This window comes from Alligator mississippiensis, chromosome 1 (assembly GCF_030867095.1).
Source record: "Alligator mississippiensis isolate rAllMis1 chromosome 1, rAllMis1, whole genome shotgun sequence".
Classification (NCBI taxonomy): Eukaryota; Metazoa; Chordata; order Crocodylia; family Alligatoridae; genus Alligator; species Alligator mississippiensis.
In genome coordinates, this window is record NC_081824.1 from 4011111 (window position 1) to 4037307 (window position 26197).

Sequence of the window (26197 nt, forward strand, 5' to 3'; positions counted from 1 at the left end):
CCAGCCCACAACCATTTTCATTGCCCCCCTTTGGACTCTCTCCAACCTGTCCACATCCTTTCTGTAGTGGGGGTCCACAGCTGGACACAGGACTCCAGATGTGGCCTCCCCAGTGCTGGATAGAGGGAAGAATCACCTCCCTCGATCTGCAGGCACCGCTCCTCCCAATGCAGCCCAGGATGCCATTACCCTTCTTGCACCACGGGCACACTGCTGGCTCCTGTTCAGCTCACTGGCCCCTGTAACTCCCACTCAGGTACCTAAGTCCATTCAGGTGCCTAAAAGGTGGAATAAACCTGGCCCTTTGCAGCTAGCGTGGGTCAAACGTGTCTCCAGGTTTGCACCCTCTGTGCTCCGTGAGCTTTCAGCTGCGGGAGTTCCCCAGCACGTAACATGGCTAAAGCGGGATGGCGAAAGCAAGGACTGAGCTGGCTTCAGCAAGGACTCAGACCTCATGGGGGGATGGTTCAGGGCTGGAAGGTCAAGAAACCAGCTCTCTGCCTTGCATTGCAGTCAGCAAAAGGAGCTTGCAATGCAACCCTCAACAGAGCCCTTTTCACAGCCTAGCCAGGCCTTTAAAGGTCCCCCAATGGCAGCCTGCTGAAAATCAGCACTCTCCAGCCCAATCGCATCTGCCACCATTAGAGAAGCGGGGACAGGAGCATGTGGCCAGATATCTGCTTTGCAAGCTGCTGTGACTCCTTTTTGGTGGGGAGAAAGCAGCAGTAGAGCAGGCGACGCTGCTCCAGCAAGCGGGGATGATCGTAAGCAGGCGGTCTCACCGACTGCCCAAGATGAGCGTGGCTGTGGGAGGAGAGGCCAGGCCACAAAGCACTGCCCTCCTCATCCGGGATGGGTGCTCCACCGCTTTATTGAGGGGCCTTTTCCTTCCCGCTTTGAGGATGTTTCATGAATTGTCAGAGGAGGTGAAGGCAACGCGTGGCACTCGGGGAGCAGCTGGGCTCAGCCCAAGGGGCTGCATTATGGCTGGTCCTTGGGCTAGCACCTTTCCATCGACTGCCTGAAGCTGAGTAGATGCTGGCTTTTGGTTTTACTTAAGACGCCAACCCACAACAAGCTGGTTATGGAGTAGTTTGACTCGACTTTGCAATAAAAATGGAGCAGACGCATGACCAGAGCCTAGCTTTGGTCTAAATCACGTCATTGCAGGGTAACTTTGATCCAGTATAAGTCACACCACCATAACGGCTGCATCCCCACTCCCATAGCCGATCTCATCCCAGAATAGCCCATTTCACACAAGCCACCTCCCTTTACTTCAAGCTCTAAGAGCACCCCCAAGCTCAGGGGAGTGAGTTGTGCGTCCGCTTCTGAACACAAATACAATCCAGGGTAGATCCCTGCGTAATAACCCGGGCACGTGTCTGCTCCCTTACACCAAGGGCCTGGGGCTGTATCCTGCTCTGTGCACAGCACCAGAGACAAACTATAGATAAGGGCAGATGGAGGAGTGCAAGGAAACAACGGGCCAATGTGGACCACCATGACTGGCCAACGCATGGTGGTGAAGCTACTGGCCCCAATCAGGTGGGGAGAGCATTTCTGTGCCTGGGATTGTCAACCCAGAACAGAATCCATTTTTCTTTTTTGATGTGAACAATAACCAAATTGGCCACTAACTAATGGGCAAATGAAGGCTTTTATTTCTGCCGACAGAGCCGAGCGCATGGATAAATCTTTTGTTGTGCGGGGATGTCATTTTCCGTCTCCGTCCCAGGAGAATTAATTGCCGGTGGAAGGCAGCCAGCTGTTCGCAGTAATCACAGCTATAGATTCAGGCGGCTTCGGGAAGCTGAAAAGATCAAACCGCCCCGATGGATGCCTCGCTGACCTTTGGGAGATGTTTGCAAACAGTTTGATCTACGGTGGCAACGAGCTGGCTGACATCGTGGCAGGCGGAGAGAATGCCCCCGTCCTTTGATGCATGTGCGGGGTGGGAGCCCGTCACGTGGCGTCGCAGCCCCCGGCCATCGAACATCCCTCTGGACTGGGTGCCGTCCCCAAGGCAAGGGAGCATCTGCATCCAGGTGAGCAATGTGTGGGAAGGGAAACAGAGGCAGAGAGAAGCAAAGTAACTCACCTATGGTCACACAGCGAGCCAGCGGCAGAGTGAGGAACAGAAATCAACTCTGGCTTTTGCCCCCATCCCATCCTCTTGATCCCTAATTAGCCACCAGGCCGGGCTGCCCACACCCTGGCACTGGTACTCTTCAGTGCTGGATCCATAGTGCACTCATGTACTCCAACATAGGCCAGGCCTTTCCAAACCAGGGACTTCCCCAGGGGATGAAGAGAGCGATGCAGTACCAGCCGCTCATCCTGCGGTCACTGGGCATGTCTACACAAGACACTTACTGCGCATTAGCCTAATAACACCGTGCAATAGCACGGCAGTTAAAATTGGTGCTAATAGACTACTGCACGGTGTTATTAGGCTAGTGCACAGTGAGCATCACAAAATAACCATGCACTGGTGCTACTCTAGTTACCACACATTAGTGCTAAACTAAATGTGCAGTATCAAAGGAGCATTAATGAACGTGTAGACATGCCCACTCACTGGCTGCTTAGCATAGCCCAGACCAGCTGAGTTGCCCTGGCACTGTTTTAACCTCGTGCCCGACAATGCTCCTCTCCTCCGCTCAGGTGTCCCCAGGGTCCGGATGGAGAATCCACGAGGCTGGAGTCCGTCTGCTCTCACCTCCTTGCTCCTCCCCTCCCAAATTACCCACCCAAAAAGCCTCAACTTCCTTGCAGCAAACACAGGTGATGTCCCCTACCGGGATGGATTAATGGCTGTTGCCTGCATGATTGGGGAAGCAATGTGAATCAGGAGCGGCTCGGCGCCTTGGATGCATCGTCCTCACAACGCTCAGTGCTGAAGGAGCCCGAAACGCTGTCAGGCTGGAACAAAGGACCAGCAACCGAATCAGATGAGTAATCCATCTCGTCTCTGGCGGCAGTCAGGCGGGGGATTTCCAGCGGAGGAAAAGCCTCACCCTGCACCGAGTAATTACTGAGTCGTGTAATGCAATAATGGGGTTTCCTTCTTCATCGCAGCTGTGGATGAGCTTATGACTCAAGCATGGGGGTCTGTGTAGCATTACAAGATATCTGTTAACCAGGACTGACAACTTAGCCTGGGGCTGGGATCCTCCTGCCACCGTCCTTAATGAAGGGCACCTAGGACCACTTTGTGCTCATCCTTGCACTGGGATCAGGCTTGCTTCGTAGCATCTGCCTCCGAACCACAGCAGAACTGGGTAGCCTGGCAATTTCAATGCACCAAAGGCAGTGATCCCAACCCCGATCACCCCGTGCAGGGAGCCGATAAGGGATTACGCAGCTTTTCCACCCATCGCACTGCCTCTCTGGCACGGGCCCCAGGCTGGGCCTTGATGCAACTCAAGGGATGCAGAAAGGGAGTCTTGCCATCAAAGTGGACCGCCAAGAGCTATCTCTCGTGGGCCTGAAGTCTCTCTCACATAGGACCCTGTTTCATAAATGTCTCCTACACAGCTTCGATTCCAGCTTGGTCACCCTCGTTTACCAGGCCTGACTTGAAGCTGAACCCAGGCAACTTGTAGTGGTTGAATGCAAGTCCAATCAACACGATGCACCGTACAGAAAACCACGTAACCCGGACTGATTCTGCTTCAGGCTTTTTGAATGTCTGTACCTCGCCATAGATAGAGCGACAGAAGGCATCTCCCCCTGCTCCCCCCACCCCGTCTGTCATAACCCCAGCAGCCAGAAGACGGGAGTTTATCTGTGAAGCCTCATTGCAATACATAAAGCATCCAAGGGAAGTACAGAGGCTGAAAGGAGCCCAGGGCTGCAGATCAGGCTGAAGACGGATGGACTCAATTGGGGGTGGTTATACAGAGAAAGCAAATTCCTTTTCTCCCAGTATCACCCCACACTTCCCCGGGCCCAGCTGCTCTTCCGCCTTGCACCGCCGACTACAGCTGGTCTCTGGGAATGCCAGGAGCCGGCGCTGAGTATGTCTGATGCATGGCTGGGCATCAGCTGCATGCTGCCAGCACTCCTCCATGGAGGCCCATGAGACCTCAACACTAATCGTCTCTTCCAGTAGCAAAGCCAGAGCCCAGCGCACTGCAGTGCCCGAGACACAGCCAGCTCCCCAGCTAGCACAGACTGCAGGATGACCATACCCCTGGCAGCAAGCAGCTGATAGTGCCCAGTAGCCTCCTGCCTGCTGGTCTAGGGTCACTGTCCTGAGAGGGGATGGGATAGCTGGTAGCCACGGGTCTGAATGGGAAACCCTCCACCTCTCCAAGGAGAGGCAGCTGCATTGGCCTTGCTTTGCAAACAGGGAGCTGAAGCCCAGAGGAAGCAATGGGCCCAGGTTATTGTGCCAAGGCCCCTGTTTCCTTATTAGTTGTTTCCTGCATGCCCAGCTCATTTCCTGCCACGCCTTGATGCTACTAATGTAGGTGCCATCTGGTCAGAAGGCAACAACACTGAGCACCTTTCCCTCTTTGCAACGCAGATGCCCCTTGGCCCGGCCCTTGCAATGCCCTGTCTTTGCAAACCCTTGCTTCATCCACCCAACAGCCCCAAAACAGTCCCAGAGGACTTGTACCTCCAAACCATCCAGGAAGCTTGTCCGCCCCCAATCACGAGCCTAAATTAGTCCCTGGGCTTGTTAAATCACCGGTTACGAGCCTTAGCATCCCCAAAGTGGTCCACCAGTGGTACCCGAGCGGCACCCTTCCTGCTCCCCTTAGTCACCCCATGCCTCGCAGGTCAGAGGCAAACACCTCAGGGTATTTTCCAACTCAGGTCTTACCCCAACTCTTCTGAGACAAGGCTGGGCCTCACCCAGGTCCAGCCTCAATGCTGATTCGGGGAGCCAGCTCTGTCCCTAAGGAGCTCCTTTCCCTACCACTGCCAGGACCCTTCTTGTCGAGTTTGTCCTAGCGGAGCTGGGCTTCTCATTGCCAATAACCGAGAGGCTTTTGAATAACAAGCAGCAGAACGGCTGCGCTCTCTCCAAATGCAAGCGCTGGCCCGACCGTCTCCGTATCACTGGTCCCAGACGTGGAGGGTGTCTTCGCGGTGACATAATCATTCATTAGCCCAGCATCCAGCAGAGAACAAAGCCCTGAGCCTGGAGGGAGCACAGAGACGCTGGGACAGCTTGAGACAAAGGAAGCGTCACAATTTCCATGCTTGCTGGTGGGGAAAAAAATATAGTGACTTTGAAGGGAATTGTCCCTGAAGGACTAGTGCAAATGGAGTTGAAGGGAAGCATCCAGGTTTAGTCTCTGCCTGTTGTCTCTTTATAGAGATGTACGATCAGAGAGCTATGAAAGATTCAACCCAAGGCAGACATCACGCATAAGAAAGTTTAGCCCCAAACAGTTAAAGTCTGGCAAAGATCTTAACAAGGGGGAAATTGGCTGAGAGCTTTGCTATAGGCAAGCCTCCTGCTTCATCTCACGTGTCTGCAGGTGGAACTGGTAGCACTCAGCATATGGATCTGGTCCTGCTTTGGGCAGGGGGTCGGTCTAGATGAGCTAGGCACATCAATGGATTTAGGTACCTGTGGTGGTGTCACACGTTCAACTTAACACTTGCTAAGTGCAGTTAAAACTTAAGCAGCTGCATGCATGCAGTGCCCTTTTAAGCACTGCAAAGTCATTCCCTTCCAAGTGAGGATGATCTCCTTAATTAATTATCTCCACAACTTGAATAAGTCACTGCATCCCACTAATTTGCTACTGTTGGAAGGGAACCTGTGACAAAAAAAAGTGTGATCACCCAAAAAAGTGTGATTCACTTGCTCTGCTCACGTCCCTTAAAATAGTGAATGCAAAAGGCATGGGCAGATCGAAGATTTTGGAAAGTGGGTGAAGATGGGGCGGTGCATCATCGCACACAACACGTGTTTTCTCCAATTAAAGAGAAAATGGAAGCTCTACTAATATGGTAGGGGACCAGCATTATATAATGCCATATCAGATCAAAGCAAAACCAAATATAACTATTGGAGTGTTTAATGTATCACGGCTACAACCTACCCCCTGTAACTATTGGAGTGTGAACTCATTTGCTAGAGTCACTAAAAAGTTTTAATAAATCACAACAAACTAGGCAAAAATAGTCAAAGTATATTGTATCATTAGTCCTGTCGTCATTACAGGTAGATGTACATCTCTTATTCAGATTCATAAAACAAAATCTAGCCTTCCTATTGAGACACTCAGCATCTCCAATACTTCACAGTCAGTCATTTGTACATCTGAATTCATATGACCATATTTGAGTTAAGTTATTAGCTAGAGCAGGGCTGTGAAGTATAACAGAGACATGATCAGGAATTGCTTACAGACAGCAGAATAGCACAAGAGAAAATAGTTTGAATAGTGACACATTAAGACCATTAAAAGGGAGAGAGGGTGGTTAACACCGACGGAGTAGAGAGAGATTAGCAGGAATCAAGGAGAAGATAATGAGCTAGAAAGTTAATTGGCTCTCTCAGCACGGCCTGACTAAAAATTTCACACTTTCCCAAGAGGTTGATTTTAAACCTGGGGTGGAGCAGGAATCAAAGGGGGATGTGACTGCATCACTGCACCCCCCGGACCCACCCCTGGAGATGGGCCCCCTTTTCCCACGCCACCTTCGGGATGAGATGACAGCTTGTTACGGAAACAGAGGTGGAATAAGATCAAGGTGCTTAAGTCCAGTCAGGTGCCCAATAGACAGACAAATATCTAGTCCTGTTGCCAGCTTTGGCCATTTTCAAGAGACCTCGGCCCAGCTGCAGATGTGTGGCCAAGAAGAGAGCCCCAAAGCCTTTTTCCAAGCGGCCATAGAGCGAACAAAAAGTCCTTTTTCAAATACATTGGGAGTAAGAAGAGGGCACCAGGTAATGTAGGGCCCCTGCTAGACTCACATGGCGATCTTGTGGCTACACCAGACGAGAAAACTGAAATTTTTAACAAGTTCTTTGCCTCTGTTTTCTTGGGCAGGGACTAGGACAGCTCTCCCACCGCAGGTAGGGGCAATCTTGGGGGTAGCACTGCCAGGCCTTGGGTCTGTGCAGATGTAGTTAGGGATCTTCTGGAAGGACTGGATGTTTTTAAATCTGCGGGCCCTGATGCCCTCCACCCACAGGTGTTGGGGGAGCTGGCGGGGGTCATTGCTGTGCCCTCAGCCTGGCTGTACAAGCGATCACGGATCATGGGCCAGGTGCCCAGAGATTGGAAACTAGCTAATGTGGTCCCCATTTATAAGAAAGGGAGAAAGGAGGACCCAGGAAACTATAGGCCCATAAGCCTCACATCAGTCTTGGGGAAAATCCTTGAAAAAATTACCAAGGAGCACATCTGTGGGGGGCTTGTGGGGAAGATCGTGCTCAGGGGCAATCAGCATGGGTTCAGCAAAGGCAGGTCCTGCCAGACCAACCTGATTGCCTTTTATGACCAAGTAACTAAATCCCTGTATGATGGTGTCGCCATGGACATAGTCTTTCTGGACTTTAAGAAGGGCTTTGACACCGTCTCTCACCTCATCCTCATCAATAAATTAAGTGACTGCGGCATTGATGCCTGCACAGTTGGATGGGTCAAAAACTGGCTGATGGGGCGCACCCAGAGAGCGCTGGTGGACGGGTTGTACTCAGCCAGGCGAGATGTGAGCAGTGGGGTACGCCAGGGCTCAGTCCTCAGGCCCGCACCGTTTAACATCTTCATCAGTGACTTGGACAAGGCGGTGGAAAGCACGCTGTCCAAGTTTGCTGATGACGCTAAGATGTGGGACGAGGTGGACACACTTGAAGGGAGAGAGAGGCTGCAACTAGATTTAGACAGACTACAAAAGTGGGCAGACGAGAATAGGATGGGGTTCAACGTAGACAAATGCAGGGTGCTGCACCTGGGGAGAAGGAACCCACAGCACACATACAGGCTGGGGAGTTCCCCTCTTGATAGCACAGAGGCGGAAAGGGATCTCGGAGTCATTATTGATGAACACGAGCCGCCAATGCCAGACCACAGCCAGCAAGGCCAGCTGTACCTTGTCATCCATCCAAAGATGCATTTCGAGCCGGTCCAGAGAGGTGATCCTCCCCCTCTACGCGACTTTGGTCAGGCCGCAGTTGGGGTACTGCGTCCAGTACTGGGCGCTGCACTTCAGGAGGGATGTGGCCAGCCTGGAGAGGGTCCAGAGGAGGCCACCCGTTTGGTGAGAGGGCAGCAGGACAGGCCCTACGAGGAGAGACGGAGGGATCTGAACCTGTTCAGCCTCAGCAAGAGGAGGCTGAGGGGGGACCTGGGGGCTGCCTACAAGCTCATCGGGGGGATCAACAGCAAACAGGCAGAGCCCTTTTCTCCCCAGCACCACCTGGGGTGACGAGGAACAATGGCCATAAGATGATGGAGAATAGGTTTAGGTTGGAGATCAGAAGGCAATATTTTACAGTTAGGGTGGCCAAAATCTGGAACCAACTTCCCAGGGAAGTGGTCCTCGCCCCTACTTTGGGCAAATTCAAAAAGAGGTTGGATGATCAGCTGTCTGGGGTCGTGTGATCCCAGCGTGTGGTCCGGCTGTGGCAGTGGGTCAGACTAGACGATCTGTTCAGGCCCCTTCTGACCCCAAACTACTATGAAACTATGAACCTTTGCAGACGTGACAACTAGCTTGGTCAGCAGAGTAAAGAAAGCCACCAGCACATCTAGCTAAACCAGTAATGAGATACAATTAAAGACAGCACAAAACCATCATATGGGAAGACCCTACATTAAATAATCCAAATATACTATAGCCTAACCTCAGCTTATAGTAATGGATGCAACCAAATGCATTAGATGCTGGTTTGCCACAACAGATTTTGATTAAGTTTCTAGATAAATTGCAACAACAATAAAAAAACCCATCCAAAGCAGCCTTGTTTGCAGAAAACCATCCATTTTAGGGAAGAGGAAGACAGGATGAGGGCAAGCAGCATCTCACGGTGGTGAAGGCAGGAATCCCTCCCTCCAGAGGTGGACTTTGCACAGACACAGAAATCCCGACACACTGACACCGTCTGCGTGCACGGGAAAACGGGTTCAGTTCCAAACATTTCGGTGAAACAAATACATTTCACTAAAACCACTCGGAGGCCGTTTCCTGGACTATCAGCACAAGCCGTCTATAAACACGGGGTGTGGGCTGGAGGGGAATTTGGAGAGCTCTGCAAATGCAACTCTGCTGCCGATCTGCGTGGCACCTTCCTCCCACCTCGTGGGTATCTCCAGCCGGTAGAGGTGAGACGCCACGTTGTGCTGGCGCGGGTATCCGGGTAGACTCTGGGATAAGGGTTTGTTTCTGTGTTGGGCTGTTGGCCTGTCTTTTATCAGTAGCCAACTTGCAAAGTTACCTGTACTCTGGGTAACAGTCCCCACAGCCCCGATGAATGAATTGCACCTCCAAGGCCAACAGCATCAGCAGCTGCTTCTCCACTCCTCAGGAAGCCGGACAGCTCCAGCGGTGAGAGACAAGGCACGGGTGCTATCGATTCATCCCATCGTACACCGATGCAGAGGGAAGCTGGGCATTTGCATTGCCTTGTGATAACTGTGTGATCTGCCTCACGTACACGGTCACTACCTATCTGCAGCACCCAGGTGGAAAGACGTCTGCACGCTCGTCTCTGACGCCTCCGCTCCTTTATTACGGCTTGAGGGGCAGCAACGTACTCTTTGCTCCTCATTAGGAAACATTATAGGGAGACTGAGACCTGCCTACCGGAGGGATAACGGAAGCACGAACGCTAGCAGAAAGCTGCCTGGAAACCAGAGATGGATGGAGAGTGAAACGAAATCCTCGTCAGAGGTCTAAAATTGGGTCCTGCCCCAGTGAACAGTTTATCTCCCAGCTCCCGATATTCACCCCTTACACGCTTACGGAGGCCACCACGTCCTCCATCGGTCTTCTCTTCCCCAGGCTGGACGGTCCCAGATCTCCTAGTCTTTCCCCATACAGTTGGTCCTCCAGGCCCTTAATCATTCACGCGGCCCTTCTCCAGACCCTTTCATGATTCTCCACATCTTTTCTGAAATGCGGCACCCAGAACTGGACACAGTCCTCCAGCTGGGTCTCGCCAGCACCGAGTAGAGAGGAAGTGTCACTTCCTTAGCCCTGCTCGCGACGCGTCGGCTAATGCATCCCGGTGCAGTTAGCTCTGCTGATTGCAATGTCCCTTTGGCAGCTCCTGTTCATCCTGTGATCAACCACGACCCCGAGGTGCCTTTCAGCCATCATCGTGGCCAGGACATCTCTTCCTAACCTATACTGACATCACTGGTTACTTCTCCCCACATGAAGCACTCTGCATTTATCCTTATTGAGCAGCATCCAGTTCTGCTCCGCTCACCTTTGCAGCTTGTCCAGGTCCGCTTGGATCTGCATCCTATCCCCTAACATGACTGCTTTTCCCCATCACTTAGTATCATCTGCAAACTTGTCCAGCGCACTTTCCACATACTAATCTAAATCACTGATGAAGATATTGAACAACATGGGGCCAAGATGCAAACCCTGCGGGACACCAGTGGCCACCTCACATCTATTAACACCCTCTGGCTTCGACCCCTTATTCCAAACCCATCGCGCCATGGACTCTGCCAGCCCACAATCCCCCGGTTTTTTAATACGAGCATCCTGGGAGACCACATCAAAGGTCTTTTTTAAATCCAAGTGTATGACATCAACTGCATCTCCCACACCCACGGGGTTGATTACATGATCATAGAAGGAGTCCAGGTTGGTCGGACATGACCCGCCTGCAATGAAACCGTGTTGACTATCCTTCAGCATCGTGCCTTCTGCCAGTCTCTCACAAATGGACTTCTTGATCATTTTTTCCAAAATTTGACCTGGTATCGAGGTCAAAGTGACCAGCCTATAGTTTCCCAGATCCTCCCTCCTCCCCTTCTTAAAGACTGGCACCACATTGCCCCTTTTCCAGTCTCTCAGGACCTCTCCCAAGCACCACGAGTCTGCAGATACCTTCACCAATGGTCCTGCAATGACTCCAGCCGATTCCCTCAGCAGATTCAGGTGTCGTCCATCCAGTCCAGCCGACTTGAGGACATTCAGCTGCTCTAAGTGCTCCCTCACCAGTTCAACACTGACCGCCGGTTGGCAACTGCCCCCCACCCCGCTATGCATCCGTCCAGTATCCATCCAGGTGGACGACCACCTTTTATATGCAGCAACACCGATGCAAAGTATTCATCGAAGAGTCCAGCTGTCTCTTGACTGCCTGTTGCAGAGAGATTGAAGAGTCCTGGTCAGTTGAGAAAAGAGATGCTGGAGGGGGGACACGAGAAGGGCTTACTAAATACTAAATGGCGAAGTCCAAACCAATACCTCCATTGCTTAGGACGTGTGAACCATACGAGCGATCGCTGAATCCCCAAGGACATACTCTTCGGTGAGCCAGCCACCGGCAAATGGCAACTTGGGCGGCCCAAACTCTGTTTTGTTGATGTCTTCAAGAAAAACCTTCGTGACCTGTGCGTTGATGGCTAATACTGGGAATCAATTGTGAGTGTAAAGCCGCCGTGAAGCAGAGCCTACATCGCTTCACAATGGAGAGGGTCAATGATGAGCTAGAGAAGAGGCGTGCAAGGCGGGCAAGACCAAATGGTATGCAGCCTACCAGTGCACGCTCAACTGAGCTTGTACGTGCAAGCCACTCACGAAGCCTACCCCAGGTACAACCCCACGGTTTCCTGAGACCAGCAGCTGCCAACGAACGAATGAAATGGTGAAGACAAAGTTCATAGGGATTGATTCTTGACTGTCTCTCACCAAACAAGAAACAGGGGCCACAACGTGAAACGAGGAGGCCATCAGTTTAAAACTAACACCAGGAAGCTTTTTTTGCACCCAGCATGTCATTGAAGTGGGGGCTCATGGCCACCGCATGCGGGGGGAGCTGCAGGTTCAGCCAACTTCACCGAGGGACTGGACACAGGTTTGGAGGAGAGGGGCGTCCGTTGCTATTGAGCAGTGGCGTGGGGGGAACGGGACCTCACTCCTCTTCTGTCTCGCGCCTCATGCTTGAAGGTCGGCTGGATCGCCTTCTGCATTGCTGCCTATCAGGATTCACCGTCCTTTGGGATATTTGTGTTTGCACCAAAGCAGAAAGCAGGATGGCTGGGACCGCTCCAAGGTACAACGGTCCCAGCTATGAATCATATTAACTTTCCATCTACTTCCTTCTCCACATCATTAATGCGACGGACCCTAACACCGATCCATCTAGCCATCTGCTTAACGAACCCACTCTGCAAATACCGCTAGCTGCCGCGTGACCCCGTCCCGATCGCAGCCAACTGGAATTAATTTTTCAAAGTAAGACTTCATGAGACACGGGAGCCAATAGCTTAATACAATCCCAATGCATCACAGCAACGGGCACCTTACCCATCGCCTTGTTTTATCGCTCTAGCAAGAAAGCAATCAGATTTGTTGAATAGGATTTATTCCTTGGAAACCCTTCGCTGCTCATGGCTTCTGAGCCTCTGTTATCCCAGAGATGTTCATCAATGTTTCCCATTTGGTTTTTTTTATGAGGGATGAAATATCAATGCACAGAGCAGTAATTACCAGGGCTGCTCTTCTTAAACAAAACTGGCGTTGCGTTTGTTTTTCTGTACTCCTTTCATACTTCTCCACGGGCTGTTTTGCATGGGAATACATTGCTAGTATCACGGTGGACCTGGTAGCTAATACTTGGAAGGAGCATGTCACAGAGATCGATGGGTTTCGTCAGATCCTAGGGGTCCTCTCCAGTTTCCCCACTTCTTTCTGAAAATGCAGACTCAGAAGTGCCCCCCATACCCCGGAGGAGGCCTGGCCGACTTCCAGAGTGGTGAACGTGTGCTGAGTTTTCCTGAGATTTCCCTCCTTGTTCTCCCTCAAAGAAGTGAGCTGGGAGCTGAGGCCACAAGTCTAGACCCTAGGCCATGGCCATGCATAGATTACATGCCCCAAGCCTAAAACCGAAGCCACGTCCACACTAGGAGATATCCCATAAGTGACATGCCATACATGTAGGATGTACGCCATATCCACACTAGGGCTAGGGACAGAAGTGACATACAAACCGGTTTAGGTGAGCAGAAACTGGTTCAAACTTGTAACAGAACGGAATTTCAGTGCGCATAAACCAGCCTCAAAATGGCTGAAACTGGTTTAAGATAAACCTGGTTGAATGCAGGACCAGACTTACTGGTAACTGGTTTGAGTCAAACTGGTTTATGAAACTTCTGTTCCAGACCCCTTCCTGGTTCAAGTTAAATCAGAGTCCCCTGGCATCCCAGCATGCTTTCCAGCCAGGGGCTGGGCCGTGCTGTCTGCTCCAGCAAAGGAGGGTTGGTGGGGGTGGAGGCAGGGACTTCCCCCTCCTTCACCCAGGCAAACCCCAGCTGGGGTTTGGGGCCAGGAAGGGGGGTTAAACTTCCCTTCCCCTGAGTACAGAGCTGCCCTGCCCTGCTAAATACTTACTGCTGGCTGTGATTGTGGACTGCAAATCCCAGAGGCACCTGGAAGCAGGAAGAGGAACTGATGAGCAACTCTGCAGAGTCCTGCTACTGTGATTCTGGACTGCAAATCCCAGAGACCTTGGGGGCAGCAGGAACATAGATTCATAGATTCATAGATTCATAGATGTTAGGGTCGGAAGGGACCTCAATAGATCATCGAGTCCGACCCCCTGCATAAGCAGGAAACAGTGCTGGGTCTAGGTGACCCCAGCTAGATACTCATCTAACCTCCTCTTGAAGACCCCCAGGGTAGGGGAGAGCACCACCTCCCTTGGGAGTCCGTTCCAGACCTTGGCCACTCGAACTGTGAAGAAGTTCTTCCTAATGTCCAATCTAAATCTGCTCTCTGCTAGCTTGTGGCCATTATTTCTTGTAACCCCCGGGGGCGCCTTGGTGAATAAATCCTCACCAATTCCCTTCTGTGCCCCCGTGATGAACTTAAAGGCAGCCACAAGGTCGCCTCTCAACCTTCTCTTGCGGAGGCTGAAGAGGTCCAGTTTCTCTAGTCTCTCCTCGTAGGGCTTGGTCTGCAGGCCCTTGACCATACGAGTGGCCCTTCTCTGGACCCTCTCCAGGTTATCCACATCCTTCTTGAAGTGTGGCGCCCAGAATTGCACGCAGTACTCCAACTGCGGTCTGACCAGCGCCCGATAGAGGGGAAGTATTACCTCCTTGGACCTATTCGTCATGCATCTGCTGATGCACGATAAAGTGCCATTGGCTTTTCTGATGGCTTCGTCACACTGCCGGCTCATGTTCATCTTGGAGTCCACTAGGACTCCAAGATCCCTTTCCACCTCTGTGCCACCCAGCAGGTCATTCCCTAGGCTGTAGGTGTGCTGGACATTTTTCCTCCCTAGGTGCAGCACTTTGCATTTCTCCTTGTTGAACTGCATCCTGTTGTTTTCTGCCCACTTGTCCAACCTATCCAGGTCTGCCTGCAGCTGTTCCCTGCCCTCTGGCATGTCCACATCTCCCCATAGCTTTGTGTCATCTGCAAACTTGGACAGAGTACATTTCACTCCCACGTCCAAGTCGCTGATGAAGACATTAAAGAGTATCGGTCCAAGGACCGAGCCCTGCGGGACCCCACTGCCCACACCCTTCCAGGTCGAGACCGACCCATCCACCACGACTCTCTGGGTGCGACCCTCTAGCCAATTCGCCACCCACTGGACTGTGTAGTCATCCACATCACAGCCTCTTAACTTGTTCACCAGTATGGGGTGGGATACCGTATCGAAGGCCTTCCTGAAGTCTAAGTATACGACATCCACCCCTCCTCCTGTGTCCAGGCGTTTCGTAACCTGGTCATAGAAAGAGACTAGGTTGGTCAGGCACGATCTGCCTGCCACAAACCCGTGCTGGTTTCCCCTCAGCATAATTTGCCCTGCCGGGCTTTCACAAATGTAAGCCTTGATAATTTTTTCAAAGACTTTCCCAAGGATGGAGGTGAGACTGACTGGCCTATAGTTGCCCAGGTCCTCCTTCCTCCCCTTCTTGAAAATGGGGACCACGTTAGCCCTTTTCCAGTCCTCCGGGACTTGGCCCGTGCACCACGAGCATTCGAATATTCCCGCCAGTGGCTCTGCAATGATGTCGGCCAGTGCCTTCAGCACCCTCGGATGGAGCTCATCCGGGCCTGCAGACTTAAAGGCATCCAGTTCTCCCAAATGACTCTGCACCACCTGAGGGTCTACACATGGCAGTCTGGCGCCTTGCTGCTGCCTCTCTACAACCCCAGTGAGAGACTTGTCGTGGCCCTCACTTAGGAACACTGAGGCAAAGAACTCGTTGAGGAGTTCAGCCTTGTCCCCCCTGTCTGTCACCAATTGTTTCTGCCCATTTAGCAGGGGTCCTATTCCTCCCTGGGCCTTCCTTTTACTCCCTATATATCTAAAAAACAATTTCTTGTTGTCCTTTACTTGGGTTGCCATCCTCAGCTCCATGGTAGCTTTGGCCCGCCTAACTGCCTTCCTACAAGCACGAGCAGAGGAGGTATATTCGTCTTTGGTGATCTCACCCTGTTTCCACTTTTTATGTGCTCCCCTTTTGGCCCTTAGGCTGCCCTGGATTTCTCTGGTCAGCCATGGAAGCCTCCTGGCCCCTTTCCCTCTTTTGCCTCGCTCGGGGATCGTCTTGCTTTGTGCCCGAAGGATCGTTTCCTTAAGGCACAGCCACCCTTCTTGGGCTCCCATCCCTTCAAAACTCCTACTCTGCAGTGCGTCCTTGACTAATCTCCTGAGTGCATTGAGATCAGCTTTCCTAAAGTCTAGCACTTTCACCCTACTAGTTACCTTACCCACTCGACGTCTTATGTTGAATTCTATCATAAGGTGATCACTGTCTCCCAAATGGCTACCGATCTGGAGGTCCCCTATCATGTCATCTCCCGTCGCCAATACCAGATCCAGTATGGCATTCCCCCTAGTGGGACCATGCACCTCCTGTGTCAGGTGGAGGTCCTGTACACAAGTTAGAAACCTGCATGAGCGATGGGACCTTGCTGTCTGCGTCTCCCAGCAGATGTCCGGGTAGTTTAGGTCCCCATGACTACCGCCTCTTTAGCTTTTATGGCCTCCGAGAGTTGCCTCAGGAGCCCCGCATCTATTTCTTCCCCTTGGTGTGGGGGTCTGTAGCAGACCCCTACCACCAAATCCCTTTCTCCTTGCCCCCCATGTAGCCTAACCCACAATCCTTCTACTTCCTCAACCTTGGATTCTGTCTTGATGAGGGTTGATGTATATTGCTCACTGACATAAAGTGCAACCCCCCCCCCCTTTCTTCCCCGACCTGTCCTTTCTGTACAATCTATAGCCCTCAATATGTACCGCCCAGTCGTGGGATGAATCCCACCAGGTTTCCGTTAGCCCCACTAAGTCATAGGTGTTTAGTGCAAGCAGGAGCGCTAGTTCATCCTGCTTGTTCCCCATGCTCCTAGCATTAGTATATAGGCACTTGAGCCCTGCGACTGGCGCCTTTGCTGCCCCCCGCTCCGAGTCCCAAGGGGCCCTTTGATTCTTACCTTCTCGTTCCTTACCTGTTCTGTAGTGCTGGCCTCCCCATGGCTTTCAGGTTCCCAATGCTCTCTTTCTTCAGGCTGGGCTGTCCTTGTGGGTGCCACATGGTTTGGTGGTCCACAGCTTCCCCTGCCCTCATCTTCCCCTCCCCCCGACGAGCCTAGTTTAAAGCCCGCCGGAGGAGATCCGCCAACCTAGTAGAAAACACACGCTTACCTTTGGGAGACAGGTGAAGCCCATCCCAGCTGAGCATGTCCCTCGTCGTGATGTGCGGGTCATTGTCCTTGAAGCTGAAGCCTGCCTCGAGACACCACTGCCGAAGCCACCAGTTGGTTTCTCGGATGCAGTTCTCCTGCCGTCTTCCTTGTCCGGTCACTGGTAGGATGGAAGAGAAAACCACCTGTATTCTCAGGTGCAAACTGACAGGAAGCAAACACACAGGAAGCAAACACACAGCCTATGCTGGTTACGTGCCAGAGCCGTGCTCCAGCGCCCTCTGGCTTCTGGCCTGAGCCACTGCAGATATGCGGCTGCATTTCCCGAATCAAAAGCGAATGTCTGTTCAGTCGTTTCTCAGTTTATTCTCTGCGGTTTAGACGAACCTGCAAAGGCTGAATCGGTTCTGCCTTGGGTTTTTTGACTGTTTGTCCTTAGCCCAAAAGGACATCCCATAGATTACACACCACATGTTGAGAACCATACTAGAAGACATCCCGTAGGTTACATGCTCACTGACCTCTCTCTGCCTTTGCTACTCACCCTCACTTTAAGTGTGTCAGCAAAAGGCCGTGTCAAGGCAGTAGGCCTCCCAGCATCCTCCATGCCACTACCAGCCTGCTGCCCCATTCATTATTGATTCGAATTATGCAAGTCCCTTCCCAAGAGAGGCTCGGAGCAGCTTCCCGGAGAGAGTAAAACCACTCGTAAAGCAAGAGCGCACCACAGGAGAGAAGCAAAATCCCTTTCTAAACCAGGAGAGCATTCGGATACAGACTGTATGCACTACACTGTGTAACACTAGTGCACTACACTCCTGGATGACACGCCACAATCCCTGAACCTGGGCCACATCCACACTAGAAGACATCCCATAGGTTACACACCGCATGTATATACAGTGACTTCTAGTGTAATTATGGACTGACCCCCCAAACAATATCCCAGTTTAACCTTTCTTGCTAGACACCTGTTGTGTAAATAGGAAGATCTCGTAGTGCTTCCAGAAGTGGTCCAGGCCCAGGCTTTGATGGGGGGAGGGAGATCTAGATCTGGGAACAACTTCAGCCACGTTTTTGCCAAGCAAACTCAGTGCATTGGTGGCATGTTCAGGAGGTTGCTCTTGACTGCATTGTGGGAGACTAGGACTGTCCTCTGGGGATCGGGGCAGGTCAGAGTCAAGTTCTCTTTCCTCCTTCCCATCATTTTCACCCTCCTCCCAAATTCCCACGGTCTCTGCCCTGCTTTTCAGCATCTCGGCCTGTCTGTCTAGAGCAGTAGATGCCCCACGACCTTGATTCAAGCCCTGCCCTGCCCTTGGCAGAAGAAGACTCCCAACTCCCATGAGGATGTCCAGCCCATGAGACCTGCTTTGGGTTCGGGGACGGGACTCCCTCCATCTCTTCTGGGGGAGCTGCCCTACTTTGAAGAATATGCTTACATAACTGGGGGCTGGGAGGGTCTGATGGTCCCCGGGGACAGGGGACAGATGCGCTGCAGTGACTCCCTGCTCATCTAAATTAAAGCAGCGTCAGCCAGGGAGATGAGCACTCCCACTCCTTCCTGGCTGCCCTGAAGCATGGTCATGGCCTTGGGGACGGGGTGCTTTCGTCAGGGCAGGAGATGGAGGTTCAACCCCGCTCAGCCATAGCAGCTACTTGGACCCAGGTCTTCCCCATCCCGGGGGAGTGCTCCAACCCCCGAACTGCTGGGCAGGAAGGTGCTAGCAAAACCCCCCTCGCATCCACTGTGGTGCCCGGTGGAGAGGATGCTACATTTCCTCTGCGCTTCGGGTGTTATTTTCAGCATCTTCCATCTGTTTTTCAAACTGCCGCTCTCCTAGCTGAGCAAACCAGTCCAGAAAAGATTTGTCTAACAGGATTCAACAAAGCACGAGGTCATTACTCTCCCTCCCTGGGGCCCAGAGCTCCTTGCCTCTTCCTTGGCAGGCTCACATTGGACTCCCCCTTCCTCAGTTTCCCCCTCTCCAGCATGGCTTCTCCCTGCCATGGCCAAGCTGTTTCAGTGTCTACATAGCATTTAGGTATCCAGGTTGTAGCTGTATTGGTCTAAAGGAAAAGGCAATCAGGACTCATAGTAGAGATCATATCTTTTATTAGACCAATAACATTTTTGCAAAAAATTAAAGATTTTTTTTTTGCAAAACTCTTGTTGGTCTAAGAAAAGAGATCATCTCTACTATGCGCCCCGATTGCATAGGACTTCCTCACTTTTGTTGCTACCCTGATGCTGCAACTCAATCAACTCATCAAGGAGGCCCAGGTCTTCTGCCCTTGTCCAGGGAGCGGTTGGAGTCCTCTTTGCACTGAACTCTGGTTTTTTTCCCCCATTACAGAGATTGGTTACTTGTCAGCACTGGGGAGGCCACATCTGGAGTCCTGTGTCCAGTTGTGGGCCCCCACATGGAAAGGATGTGGATGTGGCAGAAATGCCACCGTCAGTGCCTCTCTCCAGAGATGTGTCTGTGCCAGCCTGAGAGGCTGGTGTTGAATCCCTCAGGGCGGGGATCTCCCACCTTGTCTGCATGACAAAATCCTGGTGCCTGGGAGGCGATGCTCTGGTCACCTGGGCAGGGGGGCGAAAGCTCGGCCCTGCGCGCAGGCCCAGGTAGCCAGGGATGCTTTGTAGATTGGTCGGTTTGTGGCCAGTATTGGCAGCTTCAATTGGACCGGGCTGCTGAGGTCAGAGAGGTTATTTAAGGGCCCGGTCCAAGAAGAAGGCAGCCAATAGCCATGCGGTCATCCAGGTGAATCTGAACCTGGCTCTCTCCTCATCACCGCATGCTCCAAGAGTGCCCTGCCTCCAGAGGGTAACTCCAACCACCTCTGGATGATGCGAGTGAGTAAACTACTAGAGATCTGATTAAATATTTAACTTCAGTAACTCAGATGCGTGTTTAAACGGCTACCTCAGCCACCCTGGTTTGCTCTATGGGATTCCTCTGATATTCCTGTAAGATTTCTATGATATTGCTCTACCTTTTACCCTGTTTCCGCCCTACCCCTGTCATCAATAAAGTTCTCCTTGCGACCGGTGTGGGAGACTTATTGAGGGGTGGGTCTGAATTATGCCAAGGAGGCCCCTTAGGTCTGTGGACTAAGGGAGACTTTCCTAATAAGCCCCTGACTTGGGGAAGTGCCCCAAGTGCCGGTATTGGGTCTAGCACCCATTGGACAATCAGGCCTGCGTTCTCCAAGGTGCGCAGAGCCAGAAGTGAGTCCAGAGCCTTGGATGGTGGCAGCGGGAACCCCAGGCGAGCGGGTGTGCTCCAGGGAAGGGGTCGGCCGGACGGGAGGCACCCCAGGGAGGCACTCGGAGCCTGGAAGGTGGGCGGGCGCAGGGAGGTGGGCGGCTCAACGCAGGAGCGCCCCCTACTGGCCAGCCACAGTGGACACATTGGAGAGGGTCCAGTGGAGGGCAATGGAAATGGTTGTGGGCTGGGGGACAGGACTGGTGTGAAGAGGCTGAAGGAAATGGGCTGATTGAGTCTGGAGAAGAGAAGACCGAGGGGGATTGAATAGCAGCCTTCACCTCCCTGCAGGGGGGCTGCAAAGAGGATGGAGCTGGGCTGGTCTCAGTGGGGGCAGATGATGAACAAGGAGCAATGGGCTCACGTTGCAGCAAGGGAGGATATTAGGAAAAACTCTCACTAGCAGGGTGGTGAAATACTGGACCAGGATCCCCAGAGCGGTGGGGGAGTCTCCATCCTGTGAGGTTTTGAAGCCCCAGGTAGACAAAGCCTTGGCTGGGATGATGCAGTTGGGGCTGGTCCTGCTTGGAGCAGGGGTTGGACTCAGTGTGACCTCCTGAGGTCCCTGCAACCCTCGTTTTCTGTGATTATGGGCACAGTACTCAGCACCATCCAGCAGCCAGGGGACCGATGTAACAGCTGCTCCTCCCCTTCCAACAACTTAGCACATTCAAGCGAGCTTATTGCTGCCTGCTCCCACCTGCGTCCTCTGTACCCAGGGCTGTTGAACAGAAATCACCCCGGCAGTGTTTAGAATTGCTAAGTAAAACGGCCCGGAGGAGTTGCATGCCCGGCTAGATTTATTTTCCCATTTCCCACCTTCTGCCTTGCATTCGGCGAGGACAGTGCACAGATAGGAGTCGGCGGTCACAGCCACCTGCGAGTCACAGCGGGGACAATTATTAGCTTGATGTAGTGTGACCCATCACAGGGAAAAGAAATCTCTTTGGGCGCCGAGAGCACCCGGTGCTCCACCGCCTATAGCTCATTTTTTTGGCTTGTATATCGCGCCGAGTAACAAACCCTGGGAGAAAGGAGCGAGGAGGACAGCGGGGCTGGCTTGAGAGGGAGGAAGTGTGGAGAGTCCCTGAATCTCTGTGACAGACTTTGTATTGCGATGGATTCAGCTCGTGTCGGCTCAGAGCTGCCCGGGAAGGCAAGAGCATGGCCATGGCTTTATGCAGATATCAAATTTAGGCTCAAACAGCCTTAAATCGCCATTTTTAAGGCACATTACGGACACGCACATGTAGACACGCACCCTTAATACACCTTAAATTGTGCAAATGCTCATTAAATGTGCATGTGTAGACATGCCCAGAGTGTACCATCTTGAGAAGGCAAAGGGTGCAGTATTTCCAGTGCAGACACACAGAAACTTGCCCAAGGATGCATAGGAAGTCAGTAGCAGAGTGGGCCACTGAGGTTGCATGCTCAACCAATGCAATGGTGCACACAGGAGAAGAGCTCAACCACCACTTTTTACTGTGGAGCAGTAGGTAACCTCTGCAGTCCCTGCGTCCCTAACAAACCAACCACAAACTGAGGGCAACGTCCCAATTCTGAACTTCTTCAGCACTTTAGGTGGGGGAAGCGTTGCAAAATTATAATGTCTGCCACCACCAGCACTCCTGGGGGGTGATGGGCTGGGGTTAGCTCTGAGCCACTACTGGCCCACGGGTCTGACCCAAGCAAAGTCACGTTTCCCAAGCAAACTGCACAAGTTAAGGTCTGAACTGCCCTTAGCTAGTGTTGCTCACTTTTCCAGGAGGCTTTTGGGTCTGGACCGCGAGCTGGGATCACTAGTGCACCAGGGGCTGAAGCCTCAACCAGTGCAACTCGGAGCCTCATTGCAAGGGAAGCTTTACCCCAGCTGTGAGGTTGGCCCAGCAGGCCCAGCTCAGAGCTGCAACACTTTCATAGCAGCACAAGGAGTCCTCATACTCATTATCCCGGAGTACCGCCTATTTTTTTGCAGCTGGGACCCAACCCTCCAGCCAGCTGCTTTGAATGCACCCCGCCCTGCCAGGATCTTCACCCTCTCCACCAGCCCTGAAGCAGATGCCCCACAAACTTAGCAGTACAAGGCACACGTGTATATAATTAAGCCACCCTTGTTAGGAAAATCATCCTTATTCCTAGTCTACACAAAGCCCCGGTGCGTCTGGTCGTCCCAGCTTTTCAGACTAGAAGCTCCCCTGAGCCAGCGCTGACTCCTTTGTGCTGTTTGTACAATGACAAACACAATTACTAGGAGCATAACTAAGTGCTACTCCGACTCCGATATCCAGAGGAGGGAGCAGTGGGTATTTTGGCACGGGTATCTTGGCTGGGGAGATGTATCTGGGGCTGGTCCTGCTTTGAGCAGGAGTTGGACTAGACACTTTTCCAACATCCGTTTAAGTAGGGCGAACGTCAGGGAAACATTCATTGGATTGAAATGTGGCCACACTTGATCGTTATCACTAGTTCAATTATATTTGCATGACACCGTTTCAGAGTATAAAATGCCCTGTAATTTTAGTAGAGGGTGGGTTGCATAGGATGCACTGGAAAATCCAGTCGTGCCCAGCTTGGAAACTGCTGCTGGGCGTCTCCCCCCGAGGAGCCACAGCTACATGCGTGTAGCCCCACACGGCTTCTTTGCAACCGCCCTGCATGTCTCTCTTGGGGTCCTGCCACATACCCTCTCCCGGGACACCCATGCAAAGACGACAGCACCCACAGGCGCTCTTTGCAGCTCTGTCCTTGCTGAGCCCAATCCCCGACCCCATGCACAATGGCAAGTTCTTTGGCTGGGTTACTATTATCCACATGGGGAAACTGAGGCACAGAGCGCAGTCACACATCACATCAGCACAGATTCGCAAGGACTGCAGTCTTTTTCCCTGGACAGCTCTGATATGGCTCATGGTCCACCCATCTGCCTGTCTAGGTAGCATCCAGCACAGCAGCATCTTAGCACTGAGCCTTTGTTAACTAAGTGATCATCCCAACCTCTCTCCCAGGTGTGGGCATACTGGCTCCACGGATGGGGAGCAGAGGCAGGGTGGAGTTAAGTGACTTGACCTAGGCCACATGAGGGAGTCAGTGGCACGTGCCAGGACTCCGACTCCCTTTCTACCACCTTGTAATGCCAAACAGCTCCATGCACCGCATCTCAGCCTCTGCCCGACACCAGACCTTGCAATTTGGATGGCTTTGGCATGGACACATCACTCAGGCCAGCAGGGTTCAGTTCTGGGTCATCCACAGACCCCGCTGTGATGCTGGCTGAACTGTTTTGTCTCCCTGACACTTTGCCCCTGCCTGGAAAACAGGGAGGTTCATCTGCTCCTTGCCCATTTACTTCCTAGCGTGTACAGCACCTAGCACGTTGGGCTCCAACCTCCGACCAGTCCCTTCCAGTCTGTAGTCCTACTATCTTATTCCTTGCTGGGAATAGGGGTTTATAAATGAAGCTAGTCTGCATCGGTGCAATGGTGCCCCATGCCCGGCTGTTACGACGTCGCCCGGGGAAGTCTACCGGGCCCAGAAGCTGGGACTCCTGAGTTCCCCTCCCAAGCCCAGGAGGGTAGCGTGGTTTAGCAGTGCCAGCACAGGAGGCGGTAGGGAAGCAGGACAGCTGTGCTGCCTTCTGGGCTCTGCCACCGACTCACCCTGCAACCTTGGCCAAGTCCATTTACCTCCTGGCATCTTGTTTGGCTCAGGACCTGGCATCAACAATGTTCCTTGACTCGGAGAGCCTTGTTCCTGAAGTCCGATACGACCAATTGCCTAATTGGCCGATAATTGCATGGTCGCCATCAACGGCGCCTGTTCTTTGACAGCAAACTCTTTAAGGCAGCTCATAAAATCCATTTCCAGGGCCGGCGGCTGGAGGTAATTGCCAGCTCGCTCGGATCACACGGTTGTAGCTCAGCCTGCCAAGGGCCGGGAGCTGAGATCAGAACAAGGGAAGCTGGCTGCGATCCCACGCGATGGCTGGGGACGGCTCCAGGGTGGCGCGGAGCTGGGGGAGTCGGTGGGGCTTACCTTCATGCGGACCGGAGGATGGATGCAACTCTTAGCCATCAAGCTAGCAGAGTAGGAAACAGGCATCAGCTGTTCTCATGGGACCATTGCCACTGCGTGCCCCCGTGGCCACCCCGGGGAGCTAAAATCACTGCAGCTTTCACCCTTTACAAAGCAGGGTTAACATGGCAATGGTCTCGCTACTTATATTGCTATGGGGACATGCAGTCACTTAGAGGGGACATGGTTTGATGCCAATACAGTTGGTACATTTATCTATTTTCTTCATAATCTTATTATGAACGATCACGTTCATCTTCTCATCCATCATATATAAATGTATTAAGCCCTCTCTTATCCTGGAGCTCTGCTACACCCACAATGCATTTCACCTTACTCTAAGTGAAGCTGGAGATTGTATTCCTAAAACCTATGATTTTCAGCTTGGGTGCGGTGGCAAGTGCTGCAAGATCCTCTTAAGGGTGCCGCATGCTATTCGCACTGTCAGGTGTGCAAACGCCTAGACGTGATTCACAAGGTCAAGAAATAGGGATCCACCGTGTCCAAGCCCTCCTGCCCTGCTGTGGGCTTATAAAATCCTAGACAAGAAGGGTTGAAGAGAGCTCAGGAGGTCACATCTAGTCCGACCCCTGCTCCAAGCAGGACCAGCCCCAACTACATCATCCCAGCTGAGCTCTCAGGTCGCTGAGTTTGCAACAGAAGAATGTATCTGGGGTTTTTCCATACTCAAAAAAAGGGAGTGAATGCTTAGAGCTGGCATTTTCTGAGTGGCGGCTTCAGAAGTTGGTGCGATGCTTAAGAAACGTCTCTGCTGATTTTCTAACCAAGGGCATCGCCTCGGGGACGAGCTAGCGCAAAGTGAAATCACTCATTTACTATGTATGCAACCCTGGGGTTAGAGCAAAGATAAATCATTCCCAGATAAACCCAGCTGGGGAAAGCCCAGGACCTTACAGATGACAGAAGGTTAGGACTTAGTCATTTCACGATGTAATTGCTTTCAAATATTAAATAAAATTGCTACACCTTACAAGAAATGCACATCGTACACACTTTTAATCATTTGCTTAACATCTCGGCTCTGGGCTGTTTAATCAGTCATAGCAAGTTTAATATTAACATACGGAGAAGCTATTAAAAAGGTATGTCTTCTTATGTTGCATTTAATTTGACTAGAACTGGCTCTTTGAACTGTTCTTGCTCCTCAACATCTACCTGAAGGTCAGCAAACTTCTCCTGGTCTGCTGAACCCTCCAACGATGGAGACTGCACCACCTCTCTGGGGAGCCCGGTCCAGTGCTTCACCACCCTCCTTGTGGGAAAGTTTTTCCTAATATCCAACCTCAACTCCCCTTGCTGCAGCTTGAGCCCATTGCTCCTTGCTCTGCCATCTGCCCCCACTGAGACCAGCCCAGCTCCATCCTCTTTGCAGCCCCCCTGCAGGGAGGTGAAGGCTGCTATTCAATCCTCCTCAGTCTTCTCTTCTCCAGACTAAATCAGCCTACTTCCCTCAGCTTCTCCTCCCCAGTCCTGTCCCCCAGCCCCACAACCATTTTCATTGCCCTCCGCTGGACTCTCTCCTATGTGTCCACATCCTTTCTGTAGTGGGGGGCCACAGCTGGACACAGGACTCCAGATGTGGTCTCCCCTGTGCTGAATAGAGGGGAAGAATCACATCCCTTGATCTGCTGGCACCGCTCCTCCCAAAGCAGCCCACGATGCCGGTAGCCTTCCTGGCACCAAGGGCACACTGCTGGCTCGTGTCCAGCTTCTTGTCCCGTTACCCCCAGGTCCTTTTGTGCAGAGCAGCTGCCCAGCCCGTCACCCCCATCCTGCACCGGTGCAGGGGATTGCTCCCTCCTACGTGCAGGACTTTGTACGTGTCCTTGTTGAACCTCAGGAGATTTCTTTTGGCCCAGTCCTCCAATTTCTCGAAGTCACGCTGAATCCTAGCCCTACCCTCCAGTGTACCTACTATACCCCCCAGCTTGGTGTCATCCACAAAGGGCAAGAGCAGAGCCAGGGGCCCAGAAGCTGAGGTCCAGGGCAGCGGACCTAAGCTGAAG

General features: G+C 52.3%; 1 long non-coding RNA gene across 1 annotated transcript; it reads right to left on the reverse strand.

Moving 5' to 3' along the window:
* Nucleotides 1-1644: 1644 nt before the first annotated feature.
* LOC109282060 (uncharacterized) lies at nt 1645-24675 on the reverse strand. Its single transcript, XR_009462387.1, has 3 exons — nt 24132-24675; nt 16826-16984; nt 1645-2038 (listed from the first exon to the last, which is right to left on the reverse strand). It is a non-coding gene; the product is annotated as an uncharacterized LOC109282060 (long non-coding RNA).
* Nucleotides 24676-26197: the final 1522 nt, after the last annotated feature.